This window comes from Dromiciops gliroides, chromosome 1 (assembly GCF_019393635.1).
Source record: "Dromiciops gliroides isolate mDroGli1 chromosome 1, mDroGli1.pri, whole genome shotgun sequence".
In the NCBI taxonomy this organism is placed as follows: Eukaryota; Metazoa; Chordata; class Mammalia; order Microbiotheria; family Microbiotheriidae; genus Dromiciops; species Dromiciops gliroides.
The window spans coordinates 198397187-198410416 of record NC_057861.1 but is presented as its reverse complement, the minus strand read 5'-3'; the positions used below and the strand labels follow the sequence as shown (position 1 = coordinate 198410416).

At 35.5% G+C, this 13230-nt stretch overlaps 1 long non-coding RNA gene across 1 annotated transcript in view; it reads left to right on the top strand.

Annotated features, from left to right (window-relative positions):
* LOC122737349 overlaps nucleotides 1-13230 on the top strand; it is a 68553-nt gene that overhangs the window by 30991 nt on the left and 24332 nt on the right. The gene's annotated exons all lie outside the window — the stretch shown is intronic.

Genomic DNA, 13230 nt, shown 5'->3' with positions numbered 1-13230 from the left:
AACTCCTCCTGCTCATTGTTTCTTACAGCACAATAGTATTCCATTGTATTCATATACCACAACTTGTCTAGCCATTCCCCAATTGATGGGCACCCCTTTAACTTCCAATTCCTTGCCACCACATAAAGAGCAGCTATAAATATTTTTGTACATGTGGTTCCCTTTCCCCTTTCCATGATTTCTTTGGGAAAAAGACCCAAAAGTGGTATTGCTGGGTCAAAGGGTAAGCACAGTCTTATCACCCTTTGGGCATAATTCCAAATTGCTCTCCAGAATGGTTGGATCAGTTCACAGCTCCACCAACAATATATTAGTGTTCCAATTTTCCCACAGCTTCTCCAACATTTATTATTTTCCTTTTTTGTCATTTTAGCCAATCTGATAGGTGTCAGGTGGTACCTCAGAATTGTTTTTATTTGTATCTCTCTAATCATTAGAGATTTTGAGCATTTTTTCATATGGGAATAGATAGCTTTGGTTTCTTCATCAGAAAACTGCCTGTTCATATCCTTTAACCATTTCTCAATTGGGGAATGACTTGGATTCTTATAAATTTGATGTAATTCCCTATATATTTTAGAGATGAGGCCTTTATCAGAAGCACTGGCCTCAAAAATTGTTTCCCAGCTTTCTGCCTCCCTTCTAATTTTGGATGCATTGCTTCTGTTTGTACAAAAATTTTTTAATTTAATGTAATCAAAATCATCCATTTTGAATTTTATAATACACTCTATCTCTTGTTTGGTCATAAACTGTTTTCCTTTCCAAAGATCTGATAGGTAGACTATTCCTTTCTCTCCTAATTTACCTATGGTATCACCTCTTATGTCTAAATTGTGTATCCATTTTGACCTTATTTTAGTATAAGGTGTAAGATGTTGGTCTATGCCTAATTTCTGCCATACTATCTTCCGGTTTTCCCAGCAGTTTTTGTCAAATACTGAGTTCCTGTCCCAGAAGCTGGAGTCTTTGGGTTTATCAAACACTACATTACTAGTGTCATTTACTACTGCATTTCCTGAGCCTAGCCTATTCCATTGATCTACCACTCTATTTTTTAGCCAGTACCAGATAGTTTTGATGACTGCCGCTTTATAGTGGAGTTCCAGGTTTGGTACCACTAACCCACCTTCCTGTGAATTTTTTTTCATTATTTCCCTGGATATTCTTGATTTTTTGTTTTTCTGGATGAATTTTGTTATTATTTTTTCTAGCTGTATAAAATAATTTTTAGGTAGTCTGATTGGTATGGCACTGAATAAGTAAATTAATTTAGGCAGTATTGTCATTTTTACTATATTAGCTCTGCCTATCCACGAGCAGTTGATATCTTTCCAATTATTTAGATCTGATTTGATTTGTGTGAAGAGTGTTTGGTAGTTGTGTTCATAGAGTTCCTGGGTTTGTCTTGGCAAATAGACTCCCAAGTATTTTATATTATCTACTGTTACTTTAAACGGAATTTCTCTTTCTATCTCTTGCTGCTGGACTTTGTTGGTCATGTATAAAAATGCTGATGATTTATGTGGATTTATTTTATATCCTGCTACTTTGCTAAAGTTGTTAATTGTTTCAAGTAATTTTTGAGTTGATTCTCTAGGATTCCTTAAGTATACCATCTTATCATCTGCAAAGAGTGATAGTTTTGTTTCCTCCTTGCCTATTCTAATTCCTTTAATTCCTTTCTCTTCTCTGATTGCTAAAGCTAACATTTCTAGTACAATATTAAATAATAGGGGTGATAATGGACATCCCTGTTTCACCCCTGATCTTATTGGGAAGGCCTCTGATTTATCTCCGTTGCATATAATACTTGCTGATGGCTTTAGGTAGATACTGTTCTTTATTTTAAGGAAAGCTCCCCCTATTCCTAAACTCTCCAGTGTTTTTATTAGGAATGGGTGTTGTATTTTGTCAAAAACGTTCTCTGCATCTATTGAGCTAATCATATTATTTTGGTTAGTTTTCTTATTGATGTGGTTGATTATGTTAATAGTTTTCCTAATGTTGAACCAGCCCTGCATTCCTGGTATAAATCCCACCTGGTCATAGTGTATTATCCTGGTGATCATTTGCTGTAATCTCCTTGCTAATATCTTATTTAAGATTTTAACATCAATATTCATTAGGGAAATCGGTCTATAATTTTCTTTCTCTGTTTTTGCTTTGCCTGGTTTTGGTATCACCACCATATTTGTGTCATAAAATGAATTTGGTAGAACTCCTTCTTCACCTATTTTTCCAAATAATTTGTATAATATTGGAATTAATTGTTCTTTAAATGCTTGGTAAAATTCACCCGTAAACCCATCTGGCCCTGAGGATCTTTTCTTAGGGAGTTCATTAATGGCTTGTTCAATTTCTTTTTCTAATATGGGTTTATTTAAGGATTTTAGTTCCTCTTCAGTTAACCTGGGCAGTTTGTATTTTTGTAAATATTCATCCATTTCATTTAGATTGTCAAATTTATTGGCATACAGTTGGGCAAAATAATTCCTAATTATTGATTTAATTTCCACTTCATTGGTGGTAACATCCCCTTTTTCATTTTTGATACTGGTAATTTGCTTTTTTTTGCTTTCAATCTTATTAATTTCTCCTTTGATTTTCAGGATCTCTAATTTAGTATCTAATTGGGGATTTCTAATTTGTTCTTTTTCTAGCTTTTTTAGTTGCATGCCCAATTCATTAATCTCCTCTTTCTCTTTTTTATTCATGTAAGCATTTAGAGCTATAAATTTTCCCCTAAGCACTGCTTTGGCTGCATCCCATAGATTTTGGTATGTTGTCTCATTATTGTCATTCTCTTGGATATAGTTATTGATTGTTTCTATGATTTCTTGTTTGGCCCATTCATTCTTTAGAATGAAATTATTTAGTTTCCAATTGATTTTCATTCTACTTTTCCCTGGCTCTTTCTTACATGTAATTTTTATTGCATCATGATCTGAAAAGGATGCATTTACTATTTCTGCCTTTCTACATTTAACTATGATGTTTTTGTGCCCTAATACATGGTCAATTTTTGAAAATGTGCCATGTACTGCTGAGAAAAAGGTATATTCCATTATATCCCCATTCAATTTTCTCCAGACATCTATCATGTCTAACTTTTTTAGTAATCTATTCACCTCTTTCACTTCTTTCTTATTTATTTTTTGGCTAGATTTATCTAATTCTGAGAGGGGGAGATTCAGATCCCCCACTAGTATAGTATTACTATCTAATTCCTCTTGTAACTCATTTAATTTCTCCTTTAAAAACTTGGATGCTATACCACTTGGCACATACATATTCAATATTGATATTACTTCATTATCTATAGTACCTTTAAGCAAGATGTAATGTCCTTCCTTATCTCTTTTAATGAGATCTATTTTTGCCTGCACTTTGTCTGAGATAAGGATTGCTACCCCTGCTTTTTTTACTTTAGCTGAAGCATAATATATTCTACTCCAGCCTTTTACCTTTACTCTGTATGTATCTCTCTGCTTCAAATGTGTTTCTTGTAAACAGCATATTGTAGGATTCTTGTTTTTAATCCACTCTGCAATTCGCTTCTGTTTTATAGCAGAGTTCATCCCATTCATATTCACAGTTATTATTACTGACTGTCTATTCCCCTCCATTCTATTTACCCCCTTTGTACTTTCCCCGCCTTCTTTCACCCTATTCTTCCTCACAGACGTTTTACTTCTTACCCCTGCCTCCCCCAATCTGACCTCCCTTTTTATCACCCCCCTCTCTTTTCTTTACCCTTTTCTCCCTTGCTTTTGTCCTCCCTTCTATCAGTCCCCCCCTTTCCCTTCCCCTTTTGCTTCCCTAAAGAATGAGTTAAGTTTTTTTATCCCAATGAATGTATATGTTATTCCCTCTTTGAATCAAATCTAATGAGAATAGGGTTGAAACAATGTTCACCCCTCCTTTCTTTCCCTCTTTTGTAATAGGTTTTTTTTTTCACCTCTTCATATGATATAATTCATCCCATTCCACCTCCCCTTTCCTCTCCTCCCCATAGACTCCCTTTTTAACCCCTTAAATTTTTTTTTTTTGTATCATTACATCAAAGACAATTTATATTTATACCCTCTGTGTTAGGTCCTTCTCTCTGCCCAAATACATTTACAGTTCTTAAGAGTTATGAGTATTATCTTCCCATGTAGGAATATAAACAGTTTAACCTAATAGGGTAACCTTTTATTTTTCTCCCCCTCTGTTTACCTTTTTAAACTTCTCTTGAGTCTTGTATGTTGAGATCAAATTTTCTATTCAGTTCTTGTCTTTTCACCAGGAAAGATTGAAATTCCCCAATGTCATTAAATGTCCATCTTTTCCCCTGAAAGAAAATGCACATTTTTGCTGGGTAATAGATTCTTGGCTGCAATCCAAGCTCCTTTGCCTTCTGGAATATCATATTCCAAGCCTTGCAGTCCTTTAATGTTGAAGCTGCCAGGTCCTGGGCAATCCTGACTGTGGCTCCATGATATTTAAATTGCTTTTTTCTGGCTGCTTGGAGTATTTTCTCCTTCACCTGATAATTCTGGAATTTGGCTACAATATTCCTTGGAGTTTTCCTTTTGGGGTTTCTTTCAGGAGGTGATCGGTGGATTCTTTCAATGATGATTTTATCCTCTGATTCTATGATATCAGGGCCGTTCTCCTTAATAATTTACTGGAATATGATGTCTAGATTCTTTTTCTGGTCATGGCTTTCAGGCAGTCCAATGATTCTCAAATTGTCTCTCCTTGATCTGTTTTCCAGATCACTTGTCTTTCCAATGAGGTATTTCACATTTTCTTCTATTTTTTCATTCTTTTGATTCTGCTTGACTGATTCCTGGTGTCTCATGGATTCCTTATCTTCCAACTGTCCAATTTCAATTTTTAAAGCATTGTTTTCTTCAGTAAGATTATGCACCTTTTTTTCCATTTGGCCAAGTGAATTTTTTAAGGCACTGTTTTCTTCAATGAGATTATGCACCTTTTTTTCCATTTGGCCAGATGAATTTTTTAAGGCATTGTTTTCTTCAATGAGATTATGCACCTTTTTTTCCATTTGGCCAGATGAATTTTTTAAGGAATTGTTTCAGCAGTCAATCTTTGTGCTTCCTTTTCCAAGCTGCTGATTCTTTTTTCATAGTTTTCTTGTTTTGCTTTCATTTCTCTCCCCATTTTTTCTTCTACCTCTCTCAATTGATTTTTAATATCCTTTTTGAGCTCTTCCAGGAAGGCTTTTTGTTCTTGAGACCAATTCACCTTCCCCCGTGAGGCTTCACATGTAGGCAATTTGAGGGTATTGTCCTCATCTGAGTTTGCATTGGCTTCTTCCGTATTGATACAGAAGCTCTCAATGGAGAGGGCTCTTTTTTGCTTCTTACTCATTATTGCAGCTTATTTATTTATTTTTTAAGTTGAGGTCTGCTCTGGGGGCACCAGGGTCCCTGTTTTGGGCTTCTTGTGTAGGGGTATAGGTGCTGTGTGACTGGTTTTTTACTCTGAGGCCTTTATGGTATGTGGAGGTCCCCTGCCCTGCACTTCCTGTCTGGGTGCGCTCGGCTGGCCAGGCGCCTGCTCCTGGCGTCCATTCCCCGTCCTCCCGGCTGGTGCAGGTAGGTTTTTCCACTGTCCTTCTTGGCCACCAGATTTTTGAACCAGGTTCCAGGGGCCTCAGTCATTCAGCTGTGGCCCGCAGCTCCTGCTGACTTGCCCTGACATCCTCAGCGTTGGCTTGCTGCCCTGTGCTGGGCCTCCCTTTTGCCCAAGTCAGACCGACCTTTTCCTGAAGTCTTCTAAATTATCTCTGGTTGGAGGACTGTGTCTCTCTGTCCCTTTGCAGGTTCTGTAGTTTAAGAATCGTCCAGAGGCTTGATTTAATGTTCTTTTTGAGGGAACAGAAGGAGAGCTCAGGCAGTTTGCTGCTTCCTCTCCGCCATCTTGGCTCCACCCCTATAATTCATTTTTAATGATTTCCTTATATTACTTCTGGATCTTTTATATCAAATCAAAATATTATTGAACTTTGATCTCTTGTTACAAATACCTGAAAGTCTTTTAGTTCATCAAATGTCCATTTTTTTCATTCAAGATTATACTGTTTTGTTGAATAAGTTATTCTTGGATGCAACCCCAGCTCCTTTGTTTTTTGAAACATAGTGTTCTAAGACCTATGGTCTTTTAGTATAGAAGCTGCTGGTCTTGTGAAATCCTGATTAGTTTTCTTCAGTATTTATGTTTTTTCCTTGTTGCTTGCAATATTTTTTCTTTAATACGGGAGTTTTGAAACTTGGCTATGATATTCCTGTCACTTTTCTTCCTAGTATCTCTATCAGAAGGTAGTTGGTGGATTCTTTCTATTTCTACTTTACCTTCTTATTCTAGAACTTCAGGGTAATTGTCCTTAATAATTTCTTGTAATATTGTATGCATATTATTTTTTTAAATCATCTTTTTCAGGTAGGTTGACATTTTTTATATTGTCTCTCCTTGATCTGTTTTCTAGATCTGTTGTTCTTTTAATGAGATGTTTGAGATTTTCCCCCATATTTTTCTATTTATTTATTATATTATTTTTTTCATTCTTTTTTTTCTAATTGTATTATATCTTGGTGCCTTATAACATTATTATATTCCACTTGCCCAATTCTAGTTTTCAAGGGATTATTTTCTTCCATAAGATTTTGTTTCTCTTTTTCCAGTTGGTTAACTCTCTTTTCATAGTTTTCTTGAATTGCTGTCATTTTTTCCCAATTTTTCCTCATTCTCTTATTTGATTTTTGAATTCCTTTTTAAGTTTTTACATAAGTCCTTTTTTGGGCTTGTGACCACTTAACATTACTCTTTAGGGTAGGAGTGGCTTATTTTTTAACCTATCTTCCTCTGAATTTGAACCCAGATCTTCTTTTACACCAAAGTAGTTGGTGGTTGGGTTCTTTTTCCTTTGCTTACTCATTTTTATTTTTAATTGATCTTGTTTTATTTTAGCAGCTTAATATTATTATTATCAAGTTTTAATCCTGAGTTGTGGGTAATGTTGCCCTAGGCCTCAAGTCCTTCTGATGGTCATTTTCTGAATTCTTTCTGGGGCTCAACCTCAGAAACTCTTCTCTTTGTAACGATTAGAATGATGCCACCTGCTGGAGACTTACTGTAGAAGAGTTCCGCCCATGAAGCGAAGGTCTTTGAGGGCAAAACCACGAGTCTTTTCTTTGGCGTCAGGAAGTGACGCGGGCTAGTGGGAGGAGGAAAGGAAGAGACTGGCGCTCGGTCTCATGCTCTTTCCTGAGGACTCTGGTGGAAAGCGGAGCTAGAAATGTGCTCTCCCTTTAATAGATAGGAATCTAGGCCTTTCTCTCTCTTTACCAAATTCTTATTCTCCTTAATAAATGCTTAAAAGTCTAACTCTTGCTAAAGCTTATAATTTATTGGCAACCACTCATTAGATATTTTAGACAGTTTAGCTAGAATTTTAGCCCTCAACATCTTCCTCCCTTAAGCCCCAGCCACACTTTCCAAAAAATGTCCTCTTGTGCTTACTCCTCCTCACCCAAGTCAAAGCCCTACATAAGGTCTGGTCAGCACTGATAGGCCTGACTTCTGGAAATAGCATGGGGTCCTTCAATCTTCCCTCATTCAGCTATATGATGTTCTTTAGGCTAAGCTTTGGGAGGTAAAAGTTTTGAGGTAAAAGTTTCTGAGGTGAAATATTCTTGAGGCCCTGAATAAAGTGAAAGTGGAGATAAAATTTCTTGAGGTCTAGTCTGCTTCCCTCAGGGCCTACAGTTTGTAAATTCAGTGGAGTTGGCCTGTCAGGGTAGGCCTTATAACCCTGGAGTCTTCTCTGATGCCCTCTCAAGATGACTTAAGAGGACAACTGCTTTACCCCTTTATTTTTGCTGCTCTATGTTCGTTTTGTGGTGATTTTCTGCTTATGCAGGAAATCTGAAAAGCCAGAACATTTCTGGTCTACTCCTCTATCTTCCCACAATGCAAAAGCCAATATATTGGAATTCTATGATTTCAGAGTATCCTTATATCTCTATTCAACAATTCAATAAAAATTAAAATATATTGTTCATTGGATGTTCTCCACTGAAGGGACTGGTAGACACTGAAGGATGCAAAAAGTTGAGATAAGATACAATCCCCAAGCTCAGAAAGCTTATATTATTTATGCTCATAAAGTCCAATAAAGCAGTGGCCTCCAAACATTTGGTCATGCTACTATTATAATTTTGTTGAGCATGTACCCCTAATGAAGCCATATTTACTTATTTATAAATTATATATAATTATTACTGTACTAATAATTATATACATTATAAACTATACACATTATATAATATAAAAGACATTAAAATGACATAAAGGTGAATATTTTAAAACACAAATAGTACAAAATCATTTTTGCACTAAAATATGATAATGATAGGTTAGTGGGAACAATGTGATTGTATTTGCCTCATTATTTTTTTTAAAATAGACATTTAACTTTTGTGTCATACAGCACTATGAAGGTCAGGCTCTAAGTTGAAAATATTTTGATCCTTTTTTTTATGGCTATCATAACAGAAAAATACACAGCCAGGTCTCAAATAGTACAAATAATGCATTCCCTGAAGAGGTTGCATGTATTCAAATTTATTTTATTTGAAGTTATAATTATGTGAAGTATGGCAATTCAATCCCATCCAGGTCTTTAAAAAATAAAAATCAATAGAGTAAATTCAAAATATAGTCTGATTTTTAAAAAAAAACCTCTTCAAGAGGGAAGAGGCATAGTTAGATAATACTTTGCATTCATTATCCATTATCAGCTTTGCTTGGTTTCTACTGCCTCCTCCAGGATAATTTCATCACCTGAACTCTCGTCATCAAGGCAAATGTTTCAGCTCTAATATTTATACCTCAGTTGCCTCTCTGCTCTTACAGGATGGCAGAGAAATAAGCTTCTCCTAAGGCTTCCCCTTGTAAAGGTCTCAGAAGTTTTTAGCTATCTTTATTTTTCATCAGCTGCTTTTTTGTTTTCAACTCCATGACCCTCCTGCTCTTCAACCATCATGCCCACTCTCCTAGCATCATGCCCTGAACTGAGTACCCTCTGGCACCCTTTCCAATCCCTTTCCTTTTCAGCTTTGATTTGTGGGTTGTCTTCCCCAATTAGATTGTAAGCTCCTTGAGGGCAGGGACTTTCTTTCTTTTTCCTATTTGTTTCCCCAACATTTAGAACAGTGCTTGACACATAGTAAGTGCTTAATAAATGTTTATTGACTATTGAATAAGATCTCAGTGATTTTAATAATATGATTTGAGAGTGTCATGTAGCATTCCCAAAAGCAAATGTAGGCAGCATATAGGAGAGGGATAGTTTTTAGGAATATGAAGGTGGTGATTCTGCTTTATTCTTCCCTGGTCAGACAGAATCTAGAGTATTGTATTTAGTTTGGGGCATGACAGTTTAGAAAGAATAATGATAAACTGGAGAGGATCCAAAGGAAGGATTCAAGATGGTAAAATGCCTTGAATTTATATCCTTTGAGGATAAACCTAAGTTAATAGGAAGAAGAACAGGAGGTGGGGATAATTACTGTATTCAAGGATATTGTGTGGAAGAGGGATCATATTTATTGTCTAATCCCTTTTGCTTTGCTACTGCTGTCGTAAATCATTCCTTTTCCCTACTGTTCATCTTTACTGGCTGTCTCCCATGCCTGGAATTCCCTCCCTCTTCATGTCTGCCTCCTGGCTTCCCTGACTTCCTTCAAATCTTGGTAAAACACTACCAAAAGCAAGAAGATTTTCCAGATTCCTCTTAATGGTAATATTCCCACCCCCCTGATCTCAGATCACGTCCAATTTATCTAGTATAGATCTTATTTGTACATTGTTGTTTGCACATTGTCTCCCCCATCTGATTGTGAGCTTCTTGAAAGGAGGAACTCTTTTTGCCTTTCTTTGTATTTCTAGCACTTAACACAGTGCTTGGCATGTAGTAAGTACCTAATAAATTCCGGGGCAACTGACAGAAGTGGAAATAAAACATATTTAGCCTTAATGTCAAGAAACACTAACAATGAAAATTATCTTAAAGTGGAAATTCAGGCTGCTTTGGCATGTATCAGCATCCCTTTCAATTGAAAGCCAACTTTCAAAATAATATGTATGTTCTGTGGGAAAGAGCCTGGGACATTGCTGTGAATTGAGAAGTTACATTTATTCCTTCAGTTAATTAATATGCACACTGTAAGTTATGAGGAAAAAAATAATTATTTCATAGGATTTGTTCCTACAAAAAAGCATGCTGGTAATTTTTTAATTCAATGGCCATTTCTAAAAGTTTACAATTTTATCTTTTAAATCCACTAAAATTATTTATATTTTGATTTTTCATATTTAATAATAGTCTAATATTATACTAAAATATTTTCCTCCACTGATGTGCTACTCCAATGCCCCATCCCATACACACGTGGTTCTGAGTTTTGTTTCAAAGGCTTTATTAGCAGTATACAAACACTGGAAGGCTGTACTAAGGTGCCTATTAACCAGTCTAGGTAAACTCAAGACTTATCACCAAAAGTCTCACCATTACGTGGTGGTGTTAATGATGTTTTTGGTCAAAGTTATTCACAAAACCATCTCCAAAGGCATCAAAAGGTTTTGGTACGCTTCCATGAAGGGAGCACCAACGTCAATGAAATCACAACTCTATTGGAATAGAAAAATATTATACATGCCAAAAACTTGGAGCTGCTAATTTTGTAATTAATAAGTATAAAACTCTCCATATTTTGTAACTCATGTTATTCAAGGAGGCTCATCAGAATAGTGACAAATCTGCCAATGAAAATGACCTAAATATGCTGTTTTTATTGACTGATTAAAAATTGGATGTATCAGGCTTGTTTCTGAAAGTTCAAAAACACTATCAAAGACAATAAAATTTTCTATGAATTGATACATATAAAAATCTTTACTTGCAAACTGTGCAAATGTAAAGTAAAATAATGCTTTTACTCTACATTTGGTACCACTCAGGTACCATTTATAGTTTTTGTCATTTGATACTCAGAGAGTTATAAAGCACTTCATCAAGTTATAATTTACCATTTGAACACAAAAGGAGACAGAAAGTGTCTTAAAAGGAAATGATTTTATTCTTAATCTTTTTTTCTGTCACCTTGATTCAATTCAATTTAACTCAGCAAGAATCTATGACGTATATAAGATGTACATAAATGTACATACAACGTATATAAAGATTAAAAAAACAGCAGGAAAACAAGACCTACTCTATAGATCCTTATATTCTACTAGGGATACAACATTTACAGGAATAAATACATATTTTGAAATGGTGAGAGCATTAGCAACTAGGAGATCAAAGAAGATTGATTGTAGGAGGTGACCTCTCCTCTTTCTACTTAACTTTTATTTATGTGGAAAATGGAAAACTGGTGATTTCATAATCTATATTTGAAATTTGACTCTTTTGGAATTCCTGGATGAGATATAACCCCTAATCAAGGACCTTCGTGGTAGCTGAATGGGAAGAAATGCCAGGGTGATTGATTCCCTTCCTCATTATCCTTCCTTTTCACCTCCTCCTACCTGGTTAGCCAAACTCCTTGGTGGAAAAAGTGGAGTAACATTGCTTCACATACTGGTTGGACAAGCTGGAAGTCACCAACTATGAGGCATCCAGTAATATGAAGGACTAGCAGGTCTTATCATCCTCCAAACCACTGAATCCTAAGTTTCCCTAACATTTACCAGATGCTGTCACGATGTCCTCTAGACCCCCTAGGTTTTTCCATCTGACCTGACAATTTACAATAAAAACTCCTAGGCCTTGCCATCTACCTTGTGACTAAACCCTTAAAACTTTGAGGCCATTTGAGTCACCCTGCAATTAAACTCTCATTTGTGGTGTCACATCCCCCCATCCCCATTTATCAAGCAGGTTATAGCTCCCGAACATATTTATACAGCCTATTGTCCTTTTATTTAGATGAATCAGTGAGTCAGTTAAAATGTTAAATTAAGGCAAACAAAAGTTTGGATAGTATAATGAAATTAGAAATGTTAGTTGTTAAGTTAGTTCATTAGATCATACATACATTCTTTTTAGGTGACACAAAGGGACAACGAAATGGGGCCAAAATTTAATAGTTGAAGGAAAAGATTTAAGTAGCATTTAGGAATTTGTGTAACACTTTTAAAAATCCAATGTTACTGAATACCACAAAGGTCAATCCTTTCACCACCTGTACTTTCCTTATGATGCTATGTAACTAAGATATAGAATAAGTTGATCTCAAAGTAATCAAAATGGCACTTGATCCAAAGGTCAATAGAAAGATACACAATGGATATGCATTGCCTTTTATCAATGATAAAGAGTTTTAAACATGGTATAAAAGACATCATCCAGAACATATAGAACTGGAAAAAGAGCTGGGCCAATTATCAAGTGAGACTAACACACGAAGGATGGACAATAGAAATATTCTTCTAGTACTTCCTAGAATAATAAGAGAATCAGAGGAAGGCCTCCTGAGTGGATCATCTATAGAAGATATAAGAAAAGTTGTGACTAAAAAATGTAAAGTATGCAATTGCATACGGGTTGTGATCTGCACTGTTTTGTTTTGGTGGGAGAAGTGTTATGATATATTCTTACAGATGAAGTCTAATCCATTCTAACTCTAATTTGAATGAAGTTTAATTCCATCTAAGTGTTAAAAAATTGCACATATATGAGTACTATAAACAAAATAAATGGATTTTGAATTTGAGGATACTCATTTATATCACTTATATTTAAGAACAGGGAAGTGAAGCTATTTATTTTTTAAAGGGACCTACTACTAAAAAGATGGTCTTTTTAAAGAGGCTGGGACATCTAAATCTATAATTAATTCAGCTGATGAACTCATAGTTAGGAAGTGCACTGTAACAAAGCAAATAGACAAGCCACTTGGATCTTACTACATTAGAGAACCATTTGGAACACTGAGAGATTCAGTGACTTGCAAATGATTTCACAGCTAGTTTAGGTCAGAAGTAAGGCTTGTATCCAGGTCTTCCTGAAAACAAGGCTGGTCCTCTAGCCTGTAGACCACATTGTTTGATCATTTCTTGAATGTGATCTTCAAATGGTACCCAATTAAATGAGGAAAAGAAGTATGTATTAATTGTTCAAGTTTGAAATTATTGATCTCATAAATTGAA